Source organism: Mandrillus leucophaeus, unplaced genomic scaffold, assembly GCF_000951045.1.
Source record: "Mandrillus leucophaeus isolate KB7577 unplaced genomic scaffold, Mleu.le_1.0 Scaffold176, whole genome shotgun sequence".
Taxonomy (NCBI): Eukaryota; Metazoa; Chordata; class Mammalia; order Primates; family Cercopithecidae; genus Mandrillus; species Mandrillus leucophaeus.
The window spans coordinates 587895-594859 of NW_012101765.1; the positions used below are offsets into that span (position 1 = coordinate 587895).

Here is a 6965-nt window from a genome sequence, read left to right on the forward strand (position 1 = left end):
GGAAAATGACAGTCAGATCTCTCTCAGATGCCTGTTCCATTAAAAGGGAGTCATTGTCCGAGGCTCCAGTTGCATGACCACTTGGAGTTTGATGGCCTCTAGGTGAGAAGACACAAATTTCACACGGAGGTTAAGTATGCATGGACCAAATATGAGTATTATAAAAAGAGAAGCTAAAAGGAAAAAAATCATTAAAAAAAAAAAAAAGGACTAATAATTTGGAAAACAATATTGTGGCTAGAGCTGTTTCACCCTAGTGGAAGAAATTGAATTTTGTACAGGGACAATTAAATTTTAAGAGAGAAATAACTATTTAGGGGAGTAGATAATCCTTTGGGAATTCAGGATTAAAGAGTCCTTGACAAAAACATCTTATGGTGAGAAACAGAACAAAGGCGAGAACAATAAGCAAGAGTTCTCCCCAGCTACAACTAAGGGGTTGGGAAAAATAGCAGGTTAAAGATTTTCCTGAGACGCGCCCCCATGATCATGCTAAGAGAGGCAGGGGGCAGACTGGAGAAGAGAACTCAAATTCCTGCTCCAGTGTCCAGGGAGAGGTCCAACTTCCTCCCTTCAACTTCTGAACCACTGGAACCAGGGAGAGGACCCCTGGGACCTGTCAGTCCTGCTGGACAATTTGGGCTGGACCCAGAGACCTGTGTCTCCAGGGACAATCCACCCTCCAGTGGTCCCCATTGCAAATTGGACAGGTTCAAGGTGGCTTCCTCCTGCTGTCTGGACAGTCCTTCCTAAAACGCCCTGGATTGCCACATTTGTAGCAGTTAACAGATGCGTCCCAAGGACCCTGGGGTTTGTGAGCCTGTTAGGTGGCTGTTAGAGCCTTTGCCTTTTTCCTCTGTCTCCTTTCCCTCTCTTGGGCCTCCTCCTGATTCCTATTGTAAAATACCAAGATGACCACTTTCAGGAGGTTCCCTAATGCACTATCCAGCCCCATGGCCTGTTTCTGCAGCTTCCTCATATCTGGGACTGCCTAAATAATACGTCCACACTTCAGGAGTAATTGTTGCCCAACTGAATTAGGAGAGAGGTACGCTTTACCAATGGCCATCTTAGCCTTTCCAGGAAGGCAGTAGGATTCTCATCTAATCCCTGGAGTATCATGGGTAGCTTGGAGTAATTGAGAGGCTTAGTTCTAGTCCTATGTAAGCCCTCCCTCCTGGACGCCCACCTGAAAGTGTTTTCTCTTCCATTCTCCCATTTCATCATTGGGGTCCCATTTAAGGTACTCTAATGGTACTGCTATTCTTCCAATTGGATAAGACTCATCCCATTCCCTGGCACTACGTGAGATACAAAGCTCATCCCCAGAATTTTCTGCCACTTGCAGAACAGCCTGCTTTTCCATGGTAGTCAGGATCTGATTCAAGTAACATGACATCTATCCAGGAGAGTTTAAATACTTGGATTAAGTCCTGGAAAGCCTCTCTATACATGACAGGGTCATCTGAAAACTTGCCAAGATCCCCCTTAATTTTCATTGCTTCTTTATCATAAGCAGGTGACACTGTAGAACCAGGTCCTCCCAAACAAGGGAGAGAAAAGGAGTCCTGGGAATTGGGGACCTGGCCTAATCAGATGCTTCCCAAAAGGAAAAAATCAATATCTCACATAAAAAAGCTCCCTGTATTCACAGGACTGTATTGACTCCTGACATAGTGGAGGAAAGAAAGAACTTGAGTGCAGAGGAGGGAAAAGTGCCTGGGGGGAAAAGCCTCTTGCCCTATGCAAATGGGTTCTTTTTGAGTATGGGATAGAAAAGTCTCAATTGTGACATCCTCCTTGCTTCTAAAGATAAACAGATACCACACTGTTCTGATTTACACTACTGATGACAGCCAAAACCTCATTCTACCCAGGGATATTATCTTTGTGGTGTGTAACAACACCCTTAACATTGTATGTAAAGAAGAGGATAGTGGCCATGGCAGTCTTGAAAGAAAAAGAGAGAGAGAGGAAGGAAGGAAGGAAGGGAGGGAGGGAGGGAAGAAGAAAGCAAAGAAGGGAGGGAAGGAAGGAGGGCTGGAGGAAGGGAGGGAGGGAGAGAAAGAGAGAAAGAAAGAGAGATATGGGAAAGACTGAAGGTCTTATTGTTGCACCCTAATGGGCAATCAGGGACTGGATTAGAAGGAATGATGGAAGGAAGGATGGGAAGAAGGGAGGGAGGGAGGAAGGAAGGAAGGAAGGAAGAAAGGAAGGAAGGAAGGAAGGCCGGCCAGGAGGGAGGGAGGGGAAAGACTGAGGGACCTAGTGCTATACCCTAGTGGGCAATCAGGGACTGGAGTTAGTCCAGGGGCTTTTGGATAACACCAAGGAGTAGCCTCAGCCATACCTTCAGTCGCCCCAGGACCTCCTTCCGATCCACACAACCACTAGACCTCCATGAAGAGAAACTGGATTGGAACAAATCCCACATTCCCAACACCTGAGGGTGATGAAGGATTGACAGTGTTCTCCCTGGCAAGCCTGTCCTATGTGTCCTAAGTCCAGCAGCCACAATAGTCATTTCTAGTTGGCTGACAGAGGCCCAGTATTTTCCTTTCATTCTGGTGATTGTGGAGTTTAGGGACTCTGAAAACTCATAAAGCAGCAAATCTGCTAGTACTCACCCCTCCACAGATCCTGGATGAGCCCCCAAAAATGTCACAGGATCCCTAGGTTGTCACTTTTCCAGCCAGAAGCTTCTATGGCCAGTGGCACCTTTGCCTGAATTTTACTGGGCCCACTGGGCTTGTTCTGCTCACTCAGCCTGGCAGGCTGCTCTCAGCTTGGCTGTCAGCCAAGACTCCATGCCTTCCAAGGGTGAGCCAGGCATGGAGTGGAGCAGCAAGGGGTGCATAAGCAAGTGAGTAGGGGATCCAGCTACTGCACATAGCCAGGCACGCTGTCTGCTGTGGCAGGGCGGGCAGCCCCAGGTGCCACTTCTGTGCAACCCTGCAGCTGAATCAGATGCTCTGCAAGCAGCCTCTGCTTTGGGCACGCATATCTAGATGAGGAGAATACAGTGGCACCCGGAAGCTTGAAAACGCCAGGAACTGCAGAGCCCCAAAGAGAATGTCACAGCCCTGGTTCAGGGAGCCCTTAGGTCTGGGCTCCTGGAAAGGCCACAGCTCTTCTCTCCTCATTGCCCACACTGTGGCAAGCAGCAGGGTGTGTTTCAGCCCTGTTTGTGTTACAGCTCTTTCAGTTCTGCCATTCAGTGGGTCCCAAATTCTTGTCCTCCTTCAAGGAAGAATGAGGTACATGGACAACTGGAGAGGAAATAAGGCAAAGGAGTGCTTTATTGAGCAATATTACAGCTCTCAGGATACCCGGAGTGGGTAGCTCCTATCTGCAGGCAGTCGTCCTGATGACATCTCTCCACCCCTCAGCAGAGAGGAGACCTGGAGTGGGTAGCTCCTGCCTGTAGGCAGGTCATCCCAACATCTGTGCAGCCCTCAGTGGAGAGGAGACCCAGAGTGGGTAGCTCCTATCCATGGGCAGGTCATCCTGTCATCTTTCCAAGTCTGGCTGAGTCCAGGGTTTTCATGGGCTTCAGAAGGGAGGAAGTGCATTCTGACTGGTCCATGAGCAGCCATGGAAAAAGCACCATAAATTTTCACTCCTGGCTACAGAATAGGCAGCCCAGCATCCAGGCTTCAGGCCATCCCTGGCTTGAAGGTGGAGTTTCACTGGGGGCTTGCTCCTTTCCACCCAGGAGCCTGTCTGCCTCCTGCCACCAGCAATTACATCATCCATGGCACTCAGGCTGTTCATGCTGAGAGGCGTCTGCAGTCCTGCACCAAGCTGCCCTCAGTTCCCCCTTGGCCTCCCTCCCATGCTTGTCAGTGCCCAAAGTCCAGAGGATGCCAAGGTGGCAGGGGGCTGACATGTCAGCACTGCTTCAAGCACACACACAGCACTCAGCTCAGCTTCAACTTTGCTCCTAAATGAGAGTGGGCACTGGGAGTAGGGAGAGATCCGGCAATGAGAGTAGGCACTTCTGAGACTCTGGGGGCACAGAGGGTTCCCCATGACCCTGAGAGCACAGGAATGTCCACGTCCACAGCTATAGCTGGGGGCTGCTGCTGCACCTGGGGGATGGGGCTCCCACCCTACCAACTCAGAAGGGTGCAGGGTTCTCACCTGTTCCCAACTCCCATCAGCTCCCTGAAGTGCACAACCCAGCCTGAAACTCACCTGCCACAGCTGGTAGGTTTGCAGCAGCCTCTCCAGATGGGCCATCACTGCCATCACTAGCACTTGTGGGTTTGTTTTATATTTTGGGTTTGTTTGTTTTGGAGACAGAGTCTTGCTCTGTCACCCAGACTGGAATGCAGTGGTGCAATCTCAGCTCACTGCAACCTCCACCTCCCAGGTTCAAGCAATTCACTGGCCTCAGCCTCCTGAGTAACTGGGACTACAGCCACACACTGCCATACCTAGGTAATTCTTTTTTTATTTTACTAAAGATGAGGTTTCACCATGTTGCCCAGGCTAGTCTCGAACTCCTGAGCTCAGGCAATCTGCCCACCTCAGCCTGTCGAAGTGCTAGGATTACAGGCGTGAGCCACCATGCCTGGCCACAATTGTGGGTTTTATTCACAATAGTTGATAGTCTCTTAATTAGTCGAAGTCATAATCTCAGGAATAAACATCAGTTTCTGTTACCTTCACAACTCCCCTTCTGCCATATCTCCCCACCCTTCCTTTACGCTCCACCCCACATACTCAACTTCTTTTCTCTTTAGGTTTCAGCAACAGTCAAACAAAGCAAATAGTACAACCTACTGAGTCTGCACATGTGTATTTGCTCTCTTTTCCACAGCAGGTGCTCCTGTAGCTGGTTTCAGTGTGTTCATTGAATGTGGTGTCATTTTCTCTAAGATTGTCATTGTTGCAATTTATTTTATCAAGTGTAGCAGACTACCAAGCAGGTGTCTCTTGAAAACAATAACCAGATCCATCTGAGCAATGAAGTGTGTGTATATGTAAACTCAATTTAAAATTAGAATGCTTTCTTCTTTCCAATTTTTTTTTTATGTCTCACTCTGTCACCCAGGCTAGAGTTCAGTGGCAGATCTCAGCTCACTGCAACTCCACTTCAAGCAGTTCTCATGTCCAAGCTTCCCGAGTAGCTGGTATTACAGGCACCTGCCACCACACCTGGCTAATTTTTGTGTTTTTAATAGAGTTGCGGTTTCACCTTGTTGACCAGACTGGCCTCAAATTCCTGACCTCAAATGATCCACCCACCTTGGCTTCCCAAAATACTCGGATTACAGGCATGAGCCACTGCACCCTGCTCTTTCTAAACATTTTTAAATATCTAGATATTTTTAAATATCTCAGATATTTTCTACATATCTAAGCTAGAGAAAGGGACTTCTAAAAATCTTAAGGGTGTTGCCCCACAGCCCTAATAGTCTAAGAATAGTGTGAAATAGTCTGAAAAAGAAGAAAGTCTGTCTTGGAAAGAATTATGCATATGACATTTGCGGCATGTAGTGACTGTCAATCCAATTCATAGGGAGACACAAAGTTTTGAAGAAAACTATACTAACTTGGACTAAAAGGGAAAAAGCTCAAAATGAAAAGACTTTCTGTAGGCAGAAAGCAGGCTAAGAAGGCTATCTAGCTATAATCCAGACGACTTTCCAGAGACCAGACAGGATCTCTTCAAGAGCAGAGTCAAGAGCCTGGAGAGGGTTTCAAGAGCCGTGGAGTGCAGTGAATTAGAGAACCAAATCAGGAAGCAGAAGTGGACACTAATGACGGTGAATTTCTAACCCTCAGAGGAGAGCACTCTGACAATATTTGTCTGGGTGAATTTCAGGTCAGTGGCCACTATGTGTTTCCCGTTTCCTTATCTTTTTGAATGGAGGTGTCTATTGCAATTATCCTGCCCGCAACTCACCATTACATATAAAGGATTGGAGAACAGATAAAATGCCTGTTTAGTTCACAGCTCTCTGAGTCAAGGGGCATTGCAGCCTCAAGTGGAGCCTCATCTGTTTCTTCACCTGATACAATACATGAGATCATGGACTTCAAGACTGGTGCCATGATTAGACGAGATTTGGGGGAGCTTGGGGAGCAGGTGAATATATTTTGCTTATGAAATGGATGGAAGTCATTGGAGCCAACAGACAAACTAAAGGGAAGATACTTCATAAACTAAGAAAGAATAGGTCAGACATCTAGGAAACACAAGCACACCCTTAATTTGGACATGGACAGTTAAAGCAAGACATTGTGGGAAGGGATGAGTATTCAAAGTCAAAAAGTTAAGTATACAAATCTGAGAAGTGTATGTCAGGATCCTAGAGGCCAGATCCAGCAGGCAGTGATTTTAAAAATATAGGGAAAAGAAAATGCATACATATACATGGCAAATATAGGCAAGGTTCCATGGACTGAAGTGCTGTAAAAGCCTTGCGGTTTCCCATCTCTCTCTGTAAGCAGGTCTTCACTGCTACAGAAGAGTTATAGAGCAATCCTATACATCTTCATACTCCAGCCTTGGAATCACTCCCGAAATTCAAAGCTCTACAATCCCAGGCTCAGAACCTAACCACAATCTCATCTTTTTTTCATCCTTGCACATTACCTGAGCCCCCTTTACACCTGCTCCTGAACCTCATCAGGACCTCAAATTATTCAATGCTGGCCTATTTTCTCAGCATGTTGCCCTCTCTGGCATGCTGTCTTATGAAACTGGTACTGATCCAGCACACCCACCAACCTTTTCCCTTGACCTTTGACCCCAGTCTGCGGCCCAATTCCTGATCCAATCCTGAATAAATTGAATTATGTTTTACTTAGCAATATAAACCCTAATTTTCAAGCACTAATGGAAGAGTAAAAAAAATAGACCATTTTTATTCCAGTTACCTTTTGAAGGTTATAATTTCAGCTATATTCTCAAAAGCGTTCTTTAATCTTTTTGCTTACACCTTTTCCCTGGA

General features: G+C 46.7%; 1 protein-coding gene across 1 annotated transcript in view; it reads left to right on the forward strand.

Moving 5' to 3' along the window:
• Positions 1–5657: 5657 nt before the first annotated feature.
• Positions 5658–6965, forward strand: part of HTR1F (5-hydroxytryptamine (serotonin) receptor 1F, G protein-coupled) — an 11694-nt gene continuing 10386 nt past the window's right edge. The window contains exon 1 of the mRNA XM_011977252.1: positions 5658–5774. The gene's annotated coding sequence lies outside the window, so the exon portion shown is untranslated. The remainder of the gene's footprint in view (positions 5775–6965) is intronic.